The 14,172-nt window shown below is 41.5% G+C and overlaps 1 protein-coding gene across 2 annotated transcripts in view; it reads left to right on the top strand.

Annotated features, from left to right (window-relative positions):
• RHOH (ras homolog family member H) overlaps nt 1–14,172 on the top strand; it is a 41,544-nt gene that overhangs the window by 22,284 nt on the left and 5,088 nt on the right. The window lies entirely within an intron of this gene.

A 14,172-nucleotide genomic window follows, 5' to 3' on the forward strand; every position in this document is an offset into this window, starting at 1 on the left:
ATTTGAGCTGGGACACGTAGAACTTTACCAGGAAGAGTCAGAGCAGGGAAGATCATATTTCAGGAGATGAGAACAGCACACTTACGGCTATTGATTCAGGGAAGGCAGGGAGAGTTTGGGGCATGTAACATAGTCTGGAGAGATTGCAGCAATGGTTGGGTGAAATGGGGACAGGGGAGAGGAGAAAGGTAATAACAGATGGCTAGATGGAGTTGTTTTTTTTAAAAAATATATTTTTATGGATTTCAGAGAGGAAGGGAGAGGGAGAGAGAAACATCCGTGATGAGAGAGAATCATGGATCGGCTGTCTCCGGCCAGTCCGCAGGCTCTATCCACTGAGCCAAACCAGCTAAGGGCATGGATGGAGGTTTTTTAGATTTGACATGGAGTAAAGGGCCCTACAAATCGGCCCTAGTGCCCCTTTCCAAGATCATCTCCCACTTGTGCTTTAGCCACAAAAGCCAACTCTCACCCCTCCAGATACACAGACCTTTCCCACGAGCACACCTGGGCCTGGCACTTCCTCTTTCTGAATTAGGTCCTCCACTCCCACTTTCTTTTCCTCCACCCATTTCAAATGTCACTCCCCTCCTCCTTGACTTCCCTTCAAGATATAATCCTGTCCTGAGTGTTCTCTTGGCATTTTGCATTTGCCTTGATGATAGAAGTGTCCATTTAAATGTTAATTTTTTTGTGGGATGAAGCTGAGCGTGAGGTCATTTGTATGCAGAATGTTGCTTCCCCCCCCTCTCTAATTTAGGATTTTATTCTCTAAGCTCCTGGCTACATGGGACCTTATTCTGATGAAGTACAGCCATGCCGTCTGCGTCTGCTTGGCCATCCCATTACCGCTCCCCATGAAGTCATTTCTTCTAATAGAGAAAGAAAAAAGTGAGGGTCAGAGACGTTATTAACTAAATAAGGGGGAAAATTTTAAACGTGTGGGCTCAGTCTAAGCTATAATAGCATTCTTTATTATCTTCTGTCCACAGGCTCTTTCAAAGTAGGTCTAGTTTAAAGCCAATTAAATTAGGCAGCTCTCCGGCCTTTTTTCACCCCCCCAGCCTTCTATAGAATTTGGAACTTAATGTCAATAGAATGTTGTGCATGGGCATTGAATTGAACAGTTAACACAAAGATTTTGCTCTGGAGTGTCCTGGAGTCGCAGGGCCGTGATGAATTTGTTTCTCCCAGTTTCTGTGAGTCCTTGATCAGAAGCGGAGCATCTAGGAAGATAATTACTCTCACTGCTGTGTGTGATATCTACGATATAATCAGTGTAGAAAGAACAGGAATCTATATTCCAAAAGGGGATTTAAAAACCTACGGAAGAACACAAGCTTGTGTTCTTAGCTTGTTTCTCTTTGTTCTTTTTCTCCCTCAGACAAATTAGGGAGTAACTGCCGTATAGTTTTATCGATAGAGGGACCGGTGTAAGATGAGCTGAGAATTCACAGCGGGCCTGTCTTTGCCCTCCCTCACACAGACACTTTGCCTCTGGTTAGACCCGTGGTCAGCAAACTGCGGCTCTTTGGCCCCTTGAGTGTGGCTCTTCCTAAGCCTTAGGAGTACCCTAATTAAGTTAATAACAATGTACCTATCTATACAGTTTAAGTTTAAAAAATTTGGCTCTCAAAAGAAATTTCAATTGTTGTACTGTTGATATTTGGCTCTGTTGACTAATGAGTTTGCCGACCACTGGCTACCAATGTCTTTCTGGGCATTCTGGGCACCAGACCAGGCTTGTCTGTTTGTTTTTCTACACAAATGGGACCTTTTACCAAATTGTCCAACTGCTTGCTTGTATTCAGTGGCTAATAATGTCATGGGTACCCTCCTGGCTCAGTACATATGGGCTGAGTTAACTCTGTTGGACTCTACTGGATGGACAGGGCAGAATTAATTTAACCGCTGCCTCTCGGTGGACCTTTCAGTTATCCCCAGTTCTTCTTCGGCTGTTATGAATAATGCAGCAAGGAGAATTCTTGGACATATGTTTTGACTACTTGTGTAGGTACAATAGGATAATGTGTCTAAAGAACTGGATTTTTCCAGGTTAAAAGGTATATGCTTTTAAAATGTTAATAGTGCTCTGGCCAGTGTTTCTCAGTGGTTAGAGCATTGGCCAGAGCACCAAAGGGTCATTCGATTCCTGGTCAAGGACATGTACCTGGGTTGCAGGTTTGATCCCTGGAAGCAACCAATTGATGTGTCTTTCTCACATCAAGGTTTCTCTCTCTCTCTCTCTCCCCACTTCCTCTACCCATCCCTCCCTTCCACTCTCTCTAAATATCAATGAAAAAAATATCCTCGGGTGAGGGTTAACAAAAATAAATAAATAAAATTTTAATAGCTACTGGAAAGGGCATACCGCACGGCAGGACGGTAGAAGGGGCCCGCCTTGGTGAAGGCATTAAGGGAGCGCATTATCTCTCAAGAATTTAAAAACAACAGTAACACCAATAAGGGTCTGCTTTTTATTATCCCCATGAGCTGGCAGTAATAAAGTCACAGTAAATTCTTAGTGGTGACTTTGAGGGCCAATTGCAGTTCCCAACCCTGTGGCACTACGTACATATTCCTGAGTTTAAACTGTAGATTAGAAATAAAGAATGATAGCACAATGACTATAGAGACTATGAAACAGAACTCAATTTACTTCAATTCTGTTACTCTATGTGACCTTTTGGAGTTTTGTGTTTAAATTGAAAACAATGAAGCAGAGGGCAAACTACAATGTGTAATATTTTGATTGATAAATGCAAGTTTTAGTTCATACATGAAATATTTTACTGCATTTGAAAAATACTTTTAAAAATTGAAATTTGACTCTGGGTGGCAAACACACTAAGTGTGCAGCTGGATTCTGTTAAATTGCAAGATGACATCTGCCTAAGGGAGACACTTTCAAATGTTGTTAGAAACCAGGCCTGGAGTAGGAAGGAAATCACCCACCAGCTGAAAAATCTCTTTCCAGCTCCAGCCTTTATTTTAGGATTGTGTCTTAGTCTGCTTGGGCATCTATAACAAAATGTCATAGACTAGAATTTATTTCAACAGAAATGTATTTCTCTCAGTTCTAGAGGCTGGGAAATCTAAGATTATGGCCTGTGCAAATGTGATGTCTGGTGAGGACTCAATCCCTGAGTCATAGATGGCGCTTTTTTGCTATGTCCTCACACAGTGGAAGGTGCTAGGAGGTCTCTAAGGTCCCTTTTGTAAGGGCACTAACTTTATTTATGAGGGCTTCACGCTCACCTCCCAAAGGCCCCTTGGGGTTCGGTTTGAACATAGGAATTTTAGGGACATGCACACATTCAGGTCATAGCTGATTGCTTAGTTTCATCAAGGTTGCAAAGGTAGTCAGGCTTCCCCCAGAAGACAGCCAGTGGGAGGAGAGGTGGAGATGGCATTGCAAATGGGCTTGGAGGCCTGATGGCTGGGGTTCAAACCCCAGCAGCTCTCCTCAGTAGCTGTCACCTTGGGCAAGTTGCTTTAATTCTGTAGCTTAGTTTCCTCAGCTATAAAATGAGGAAACAATGATATTGACCACATAGTATTGTGGTTAATGTTAATGAGCTTTCATGAAGAACTTCAAACAGTGTCTGACCAATGCTAAGTACCATGTGAACTTTTATTGTTATTCTTATCTACTAAGGGCCTTTAGGCATGGAAGATAGCTCCTTTTGCATTGCCTTAAAAATCCTACAAACTATGCAACATTATTCACATTTTGTGGTTCTGGTTATGTGACTTGCTTAGAGTTATACTGCTAATCAGCAACGAAGATGAGCATCTAACTGAGACCCCAATACCACAATCTGGGGTCTTTGCAAACGATGGAATATTGGCAACTTTATACATTGAACCTGAGACCAAATTGTCTCATTGTATTCAGTGCTCTGGGCTAAATATCTAGAACAAAATACCTTGCCGTTTGCAGTTCGAGTGATTTGTAAATTAGGGTTTACTTTAATTCTAGAGAATGTTGGAAGACTTAATGATTGCACCTAAAGAGAGGTGATTATCTCCCAAAGGAAGTTCATGAGAAAGGGTACATCTGTTTGGAAAGTATTTTTCTTTTTTTTTCTTTTTAATATATTTTTATTGATTTTTTACAGAGAGAAAGGGAGAGAGAGAGTTAGAAACATCGATGAGAGAGAAACATCGACCAGCTGCCTCCTGCACATCTCCTACTGGGGATGTGCCCGCAACCCAGGTACATGCCCTTTACCGGAATCGAACCTGGGACCTTTCAGTCCGCAGGCCGACGCTCTATCCACTGAGCCAAACCGGTTTTGGCTGGAAAGTATTTTTCTATTAAAACTGGGAGCTCTCTTTTGAGTAAAAAGTCACCAATTTGAAATACCTATCTCAGCTATCTATATGTGCTTTGTGTTTAAAATATTAAGGAAATTAAGTGTGGGCAAGAAAATGTAGATGTAATATACAGTATTTGAAAAAATCCTGTGTAGATGGAAAGAATGCTGACTCAGCCGATCCAGTTTCTGGCCTCGAGTCAGCCCCCAGTAGCTAAACCACTTCTTCCTCGCGGGGAAATGAGTGGGTTGAACTAGACGACCTTTTCATCTAATCATGCTGTTTCTTTCCACGCCAGGGGATGTGCTATTTTACATTCTGTTTAGTGGTTCTCAATGTTGGGGGAGTGCCAGGAATTTGGGGAGTTCCGAGAATATAAAATACAGATATAAAAAGTGGCAACATATTTATTTTAACCAAGAAAGGATTAATATCCTTAATCATTAAAAAGATACTTAAAAATTATTAAAAAATGATGATTACCTTGCTAGAAAAGTAGGTAGAACACATGAATTGCAAAAGAAAAAGTGTAAGTAGTCAATGAAAAGATGAATGTTAATTTTCACTAGACATCAATGAAATGCAAGTGAAAACATTTCAAATGGGCAATTATTATACCCATTGGTAGTTGGTGGTATGATCAAATGAATACGCTTGTACACGGCTTCTGGAATATAAATTGGTCCAACATTTTGATCTTTTTTGTTCCAGTAATTGCACTCATCTATTTGTACTAAAGAAATTTATATTTATGCAAAGTTATTTTTAAAATATTTTCTCATTACTAATATGGTAAAAATTACAAACAATTTATATGTCCAACAATAGGCAATTGGTTAAATATAAAAATGCTACATTCATATTATACAGTCATTGAAATTATATTTGATGAATCTTAATGACATAGGAAATATTTATGAGATAAATGTTAAATAAAAAAGCAAGATGCCAAACATATATAAAGTATGGTATTAGGTTTGAAAAAATAACGCACTGAAAAAAAGAAACAGGAAAAGGTACACTAACATCTTACAGCTTTTGGTTCTAGGTAGCAATTGTTTACTTCCCTTAGCTCCTTTTGATAGTTCTGTGTTGTCAAAATGTTCTCTAATGTGTATGAATTATTTTTATAATCAGAAAAAAAGGGTGCATAGAAATAGTCCAGAGAAATGAGGAGAGACATTACCCGAGTGGGGAGGATGTCTTCAGTCTATTTCAGCAAATAAGAGAGGGAATGCCTTCCCCATGATGGCTTGAGTATGTGTAGTGGATGATGATGGTGATGGTGGTTCTGGCATGGGGGTTGGGGAGGAGGGACGGGAGCCCTTGGGATGTGGTGGAGGTCCACCCAGACGTCAGGCAGATTTCATAGTTTCACAGTCGGTAAAGTTCAGACAGGGAGCTACTTTCAGTCTAAGGAGAGAACATCCAATCCTAAGGCAGAAACTCCCCACTGCCCCTCGCCGTGGCAGACAGTAAGACCTGCGGGCAGAGGGTCTTTCTCGCTCTCAGGGTTACTTTGATTTGTGATCTGGTCTTGTGTGCGTAATACATTTTCACTCCTGAGTTTCTTTTCTTTTAAGTTATTTTCATTATGACTTTTTGCTCTTTTGCGAAGAGCTAATTCTGCAGAATTGGAGCAAAAAGGACCAAGAGAAGTTAGTGGGGGTAATTATACCAGTTAGGAAGTTAAGAGTGTGGGTGATTTCAAAGTAACTTCAAGAGTATCCTTTACACCTTTTATTTTTAAATTTTATTTTATTGTTTAAAGTATTACAGATAGTAGTACATATGTCTCCATTTTTCCCCCATTGACCTCCCCTCGGCCTCCCCTACCCCCCTGGCACATGCCCTCACCACCAACCCCCAGTGTCTTGAGTCCATTGGTTATGCTTCTATGCATGCATACCAGTCCTGCAGTTGATCTCTTACCTACCCCCCCAAACCCTCCCCGCTGTAGTTTGACAGTCTGTTTGATGCTTCTTTGCTTCTGTATCAGTATTTTTGTTCATCAGTTTATAATGTTCTTTATATTCCACAAATGAGTGAGATCATATGATATTTATCTTTCTCTGACTGGCTTATTTCACTTAGCATAATGCTCTCTAGTCCATCCATGCTATTGCAAATGGTAAGAATTCCTTCTTTTTTACAGCAGCGTGGTATTCCATTGTGTAGATGTGGAATCCTTTACACCTTTTAAACATAGGGTTCCCTAACCACCACTCCTTTCTCCCACCTCCAGAGAGTTCATTGCTCTCTCTTCTGGGTTTGATAGTACTGGTTTATAACAACATCATCATAGCAGTTACTATTTGTGTCTGTTTCGTTCCAGGCACTTTTTGGACATACACTAGTTCTTATAACAGCCCTTCAGGTGAATAATAACAGTAAATACTTCCATAGTACTCAGTCCAGGCCAGGCATCATTCTATGTGCTTTATATGCACTAACCCACTTAATCCTGTACAACAAACCTGTATGCTCGGTACTATCATTATTCCCTTTTTACAGTTGAAAAGCTAAGATTTAGTAACTTTCATGAGGTCACACAGCCAGTGGTTAGTGGAGCTGGGAGGCAGCATGTTCCCAGAATCCTTAATCACTATGCTGTACTTCTTCTATTGACAATGGACTGAACGTCAGAGAGGTTAAGCAATTTACCCAAGGTCACACAGTAAGTCACAGACATTGGAGGCAAATCTAAACTGCCTGACCCCAGAGTTTGAGTTTTCTTTCCTACTCTGAATTGCCTTTCTTTATATAGCAGGAGTTGTCAAACTTTGTATGTAAAGGGCCAGACAGTAAATATTTTAGGCTTTACACACAAGGTCATAAAGTCTCCGTTGAATCATAGCATGAAAGTAGCCATAGGACAATACATAAATGAAAGAGCATAGCTGTGTTCCAATAAAATGTTATTGTGTGGACACTGAAATTTGAATTTTATATATTACTTGTATGTCACAAAATATTGCTCTTTTGATTTTTTTTTAACCATTAAGAAAGTAAAGACCATTTTATTCATAGGCCACACAGAAACAGGTGGCAGGTTTGCCCATGGCTGAGCGAGCCAGTTTGGCAACCTCGCTGTACTGCATCATTACATCATAGAACAGTTAGATATGCATGTACATGCTTCTTTGCTCTCTTTCCTAAAACACTTCAGCTTGGGCCCCACACATGCGTAGCCAACTGAGAAAATATGAGTCCCTGGGTGCCTGAAGTTCACATTCCTTAGCAAGAAGTTCAGAGACTGCCTGACCTTTTTTTTTTGAACAAGCCCTGTGGGGGCTGCACTCTTGACTCAGCAGTTTTTCAGAATATTCCTGCCATTACTTTGAGAGAAGCTATGTAACTACTTTTTCCAGTCACCTTAGTTTAGAGGCGAGGTTCTGGTGTCTCTCTTTAAAAAAAAAAGTTAATCTTTATTGTTGAAAGTATTACAAATGCCCCCCCTTTCTTCCCCCATTGAGCCTTAGTGGCACCCGGGCAGTTGACTGATGGACTGGCTGTCCATTGTTTTTGGCTCTGTACTTGGACCAGGTGAGAACTCTAGGCCTTTTGGTGACAATCGATTCCTGTGCTCCTGGGAGTGGAAGGGACCAGGCAGGACAGGGTGGCTGGAACAGAGGAGGGGAAGGGTGCCACAGTCCCTGCTTGGCCTGGGGGTGGGAGACACAGGGATCAAGCTCAGAGAGGCTTCAAGGGTGCGGAGATAATAGCAGGCCCCCGAGCTTGGTGATGTACTGTTTTAATTAGACTGTGATGGGGTTAAACAGGCTTTAGGTCTCGGAATGTCAACTTCGCTTAGATCTTTGACTCTGAAGAATATGCATTAGAAGTTGCAAACCAGCATCTTGCAAGCAGACTTTCAGAACAAAGTCCATTTAGAATCAGGATGATCTGTGAATTAAAAAACAACAACAAACTGATTTGAAAGTGATTTTCTTTTGTGATTTCGAGGGGGACCATTACAAATACGCTACAGAGGGTTTAAAGTAGGGCTGAGAATTAGTGAAATGAACTTTTGCAAGAGGAAAAAAGATAAAATAATACTTGAGAAGATGTTCCTTGAAAAGGCAGCAACCTTATTTTTAAAAATACAGTGGGGCCTTGACTTACGAGTTTAATTCGTTCCGAGACCGAGCTCATTAAGGAGCTCGTTAACTCAAATTACTCTGTCAACTCAATGCAAAAAATCGGCGGAGAGACAGCTGGTATCTCAAAAAACTCGTTAGTCGGGACACTCGTAAGTCAAGGCCCCACTGTACTTTTACTGGAGTTTGATCTACACACAAAGTGAACACACCGTGGGTCCACAGCTTGATGAATTCTCACACTAAACACACTTGTGGAACCAACTTCCAGGTGAAGAAATAGCACACTTCTTGTGACAAATGAACTGGTTTATTTGTAGGAGCAGCAGGTACCTGGTTGGAAGGGATGGCTAAGAAAAAGTGTCTTGAAAATGGGTTTGCGTAGGAAGCGTAGCTTTATCTGAGATGCGCTGGGTAGGGCCATGGGTGACACAGGGACCCGCCGCGGCTTTGGAGTCAGGCTCTGTTCAGAACTTTGCACTGTGTGACTGTATGCGAGAGTCTCACCTCCCGAAGTCTGTGGTTGTGGAATGGAAATCTCCATGAGGACAGCAGCTACCTCCTTCACTATTATGCCTCCGGATCTGTTACAGTGGCCTGCACATGGGAAGCCCTAAACAATGGTGTGTTTTTCTTTAAACAAATAAAACAACCAATGAATAAGACATATGAACTATTTGGTACAATCCCTGGAAAATCCTCAATACTGTAAATAAAAGTCACAGAATGACCCATTGGCCCTGTAATGCCACATTGTGAATATGTTCCCTAAGAAAATTGTCCGCATAAAAGTAATATATATATATTGCTCAAGTGCATGTGTATATGAAATGGCACAGTTGTTAATTATGATGAAATACTGGCACCAGCTCCAAGATGCTGCTAGCAATGGGGAATGGCTGTGCAATTGTGAATTTTTTGAAACAATGGGAAGCTTTGTCTAAAGCCTGGCAAGTGTGTAGACTATGTTGAAAATAATTTTTTTTTAAATTCTGAAGATGTGTTTAGAAGATGTGTACAAGTGTATATTTATTAGAGAATAAAAACTGAGTAAGAGTTGGGAGTAATACCATTGAGAGATGGTGGTTCTTTTTTAATGTTAAGTTGTGTAACATGAGGATTCTCTTTCTTGGGAAGAAAAAGAAACACAGTGAAGGCCCCAGCCCCCCTGCCAGATGGGGAGCTCCATGGGTTCACCATCCTGAGCCAGGCCTGCTCTTGCTGTGGTTCTCCTGTCGGGCTGTGCAGGGGAGCCTGACGGCAGAGATGAGCGGCGGGGAGCATGCTGATTTCCTAATGATCTAAATGTATTAGATTTAGGACAGAATCACGTAAAATATATTTTTATTGATTTCAGAGAGAGGAAGGGGGAGGGAGAGAGAGATAGAAACATCAATGATGAGAATCATTGATTGGCTGCCTCCTGCATGCCCCCCGACTGGGGACCAAGCCTGCAACCTGGGCATGTGCCCTTGACCAGAATCAAACCCAGGACCCTTTAGTCCAAAGGCTGGCACTCTATACACTCAACCAAACCAGCTAGGGCAGAATCATTGTTCTGAATGAATTGACTGCTGCCAGTGCAGGTCCTTTGCCCAAAGCACTTTGGAGGAACATGCATTTAGATGTATTCTCTGTAATCGACAGGCCACCCATGGCCAATGGCTGCCATGGGCTCATATATATTTTTAAATAATATTTCTTTATTTTCATTTAAGATCAAAAGAATCTCAAATTTAAAGGAACACATTTACTTTATTAGTTTTTCATTAGGGTGACATCCTATATAATAAAAGGGTAATATGCAAATCAACCGAACGGCTGAATGACCAGTCACTATGATGCGCACTGACCATCAGGGGGAAGATGCTCCACGCAGGAGCTGCCCCTGGTGGTCAGTGTGCTCCCACAGGGGGAGCGCCGCTCAGCCAGAAGCCGGGCAAGCACAGCGGTCGTGGCAGGAGTCTCTCCCACCTCTGAGGCAGTGCTAAGGAGCAGCGAGCAGGTGGGCAGTAAGGAGAGAGGGCTCCTGGACTGTGAGAGGGATGTCTGACTGCTGGCAGGTGGACATCCCCTGAGGGCCTGAGGGGTCCCGGACTGCGAGAGTCTGAGGGACCCCCGTCCCCAAGTGCACGAATTTTTGTGTACTGGGCCTCTAGTTGGTTAATAAGATTATATAGCTTTCAAGTGTACATTTCCATGATATATGATCTGTACATTGCACTGTACACCACCCTAAGTCAAATCATCTTCCATCACCATATATTTATCCTTTATCCTTTAGTACCCCTCAGTAACCACCATACTGTTGTCTGTTTCTATAAGTTTCTGTTTTATATTCCACATATAAGTGAAATCATATGATTCTTAGCTTTTTCTGACTGACTTGCTTAGCGTGATATTCTCAAGGTCCATCCATGTTGTTGCAAATGGCAATATTTCATATTTTTTATGGCTGAGTAGTATTTCATTGTTTACATGTACCACATCTTCTTTATCCAATCCTCTATCACTGGACACTTTGGTGATCTCCATGTCTTAGTCACCATGAATCATGATGCAATGAACATAGGGATGCATATATCTTTGCTAATAAGTGTTTTCAAAATTTTTGGGTAGATACCCAGGAGAGGGATTGCTGGGTATATGGTAACTCTATTCTTAATTTTTTGAGGACCCTCCATACTGTTTTCCACAGTGGCTGTACCAGTTTACATTCCCACCAGCAGTGAATGATGGTTCCCTTTTCTCCACAACCTCTGAAACACTTGTTATTACTTGTCTTGTTGATAATAGCTATTCTGACAGGTGTGAGGCAGTATCTCATTGTAGTTTTGACTTGCATTTCCATAATGGCTGGTGAAGTTCAGAATCTATTTTATATCTGTTGGTCATTTGTATGTCGTCTTGGGAGAATGTCCGTTTAGGTACTCTGCTCATTTTTATGATTGGATTGTTTGTTTGGTGTTGAGTTGTACTATACACACACACACACACACACACACACACACACAATATTAATCCTTTGTCAAAACTGTTTGCAAATATCTTCTCCCATTTTGTTGTTTGCCCTTTTGTTTTGTTGGTGGTTTCTTTTGCTGTGCAGAAGCTTTCTAGTTGGATATAGTCCCATTCATTTATTTTTGCCTTTACTTACCTTGTTTTTGAGGTCAAACTCATAAAAACTTTTCGAAGACCACAGTCCATAAGCTTAGTAGCTATGTTTTTGTCTATGTAAATTTTTGTTTCAGGTCATACACTTAGGTCTTTGATCCATTTTGAATTAAGTTTTACATGTTGAGACAAACCATGGGTTCATTTTTCTAAAAAAGAAAACAGCTGAGGATTCCATCAGCATTTTGAAGTAAACCACCTCATAAAGTCCAGATAACCTAAAACCTACTATAATACATTTTGGTTAATAATAGTCATGATTTCACCTTAGTTTTATATTGTGCTCTATTGTTCTGAAGGGGCTTTCTTACATAACAAACAAGAGAGTATTTCCAAATGTACAAAATCTTGTGAGAGTCCAAGCACAAATTATTGCCATTTGTTCTATATCTCCACTGAACCTTATAAGCACCCTGTGAGGAAGGTGGGTCAATCTAATTCCATTTTCACAGATGAGGGATAAACACAAGAGGACCAACATTTCAGCAGAGTGTGATGATGACGATGTTAGAGGTACGAGGAGTGGGGGTTAGTGTGGCCACACAGAGGGGGCACCTGGTCTACCAGTGGGTAGGTGATCAAAGAAGATTTTTCGAGAAGAGATGAGAGTTGTGGGGTGGCAAGTGAAGGGCAGGTCTTTCCAGGCAAATAAAGAGGCACAGAGTGTATTAGAAGAAAGAGGGGTAGTGAAGAGTGGGTATCTGTTAGTTGGGATGAGAATTGAGGGTTTCCTACTGGACAGCCCTCAGCTCTCCAGCAGATGAAATGGACAAGAGCTCATCCCTAAGCCCTCCCCATCCTCTGCCTTCGGGCCTTCACTACCCCTCTGCCTTTGCAAGATCAAGCTTCCTTTCTGTCCTCTGTGTGTGTGTGTGTGTGTGTGTGTGTGTGTGTGTGTGTGTGTGAACCATAGGGGCCTGTTGAAGGCATCCTTCCTGTGAAAACAGCGAAAAGAGGAGAAAGGGACGAGAAATCAAGTGATTGAGACCTGAGAGGTGCCGGGGATGGGAGGTTCGTAAATTCCAGTCTGCTTTCAGTCCTACAAGGGTTGCTCATGGCGCTATCTGCAGTCACTCTCCCTAACTCTTCTGTATTGAGAGATGGGTGATTGAGGCACCCCTCCAGTTCTCCACTTGTGAAATATCACTGAAAACCTGCTTCTGTTTCTCACTTGGTAACCCCTTTAGGAGAAATGCCACTGAAAACAAGCTCATTAGCCTTCCACACTGATGATGTGACCCAGAGCGGCTCTATCTTGGGCACATGTGACACGCCGTCTGAAGATGGTCTGTCATGTCTATATAGGGTGTTGTTCTAGCCTGGACCAGAGCTCCTCCCCCACCCTCCTCTCCCAGCTCCATATTTAGCGTCTGCCAAAGGCTATGCATGTATCATATCGATCTTCCGTCCTCCCAGCTACGGAATCATGCAGAGCTTTGTTCTTATAGCCACTGTGGCAGGCATTAAAGGTTTCTCTTTGGCTTTAGTTTTAATTGAACCACAGAGAAAGCTAGTCTTGTTCAACCACTTTACTGTTTGGGAAACCGAGGCCCGGAGAGCTGACTTGATGGGCTGGTGGGTGAAGGTCAAGTAACTGAACAGTTCAGTCACGTGTCTTTTTCTCCCGTCTGACTCTTTGGAGCTCTCTAGATGGCAAAACTCAGACAGAATTTCTTTGTTCACGTATAGATTTATTTTTATACTATAAAAATATCCCTCCTTTTTTTGTAGTCATAACTGGATATAATATACACAGAGTATCCTTTGCTGGAAAAATACTCTTTAGAGCTACTTCAAAATTCCCACTTCTTAATAATTATCATTATGTTGAGTAATTATTATCTAACAGTGATATTAATAAGGACTACTTATTGTGTGTTTGCTGTGTGTTGACTAGGTACTTATAGCATGTTTACATTATGCACTATGCTAAGGAATTTATATATCTAAGCACACAATACTCTCAACAACTGGTGATGTAGCTGTTATTACATTGATTTTACCAAGGAGGAAACTGAGGCTGAGGGGGTGCGTTAAGAACGTCTCCTAAGGTTGTCACACAGGTCATTGTTTGGGCAGCCTGGATTCAATACCAGATCTACCCGACTTTGGAGCCCGTGTTCTTAACAATTTTGCCTCATCAACTTCTTTTTGCAGATATTTAATCAGGAAATTTGGCTTTTACTCAATCTTATTAGCGAGATTTTATTTACTAACCAAAAGTCTGGCACATGTCCATTTATTTTATTTTATTTTTTTAAATTAAATCTTTATTGTTCAGATTATTACAGTTGTTCCTCTTTTTTCCCCCCATAGCTCCCCTCCACCTGGTTCCCACCCCACTCTCTGCCCTCACCACCCCCCACTGTCCTCATCCATAGGTGCACGATTTTTGTCCAGTCTCTTCCCGCATCCCCCTCACCCCTTTACTCCCCAAGAATAGCCAGTCCATTCCCATTCTATGCCCCTGATTTTATTATAATCACCAGTTCATTCTGTTTATCAGATTCTCAACTTGATTTTCAGATTCTCTTGTTGATAGATGTGTATTTGTTGTTCATAATTTGTATCCTCTCTC

This window comes from Myotis davidii, unplaced genomic scaffold, assembly GCF_000327345.1.
Source record: "Myotis davidii unplaced genomic scaffold, ASM32734v1 scaffold235, whole genome shotgun sequence".
Taxonomy (NCBI): Eukaryota; Metazoa; Chordata; class Mammalia; order Chiroptera; family Vespertilionidae; genus Myotis; species Myotis davidii.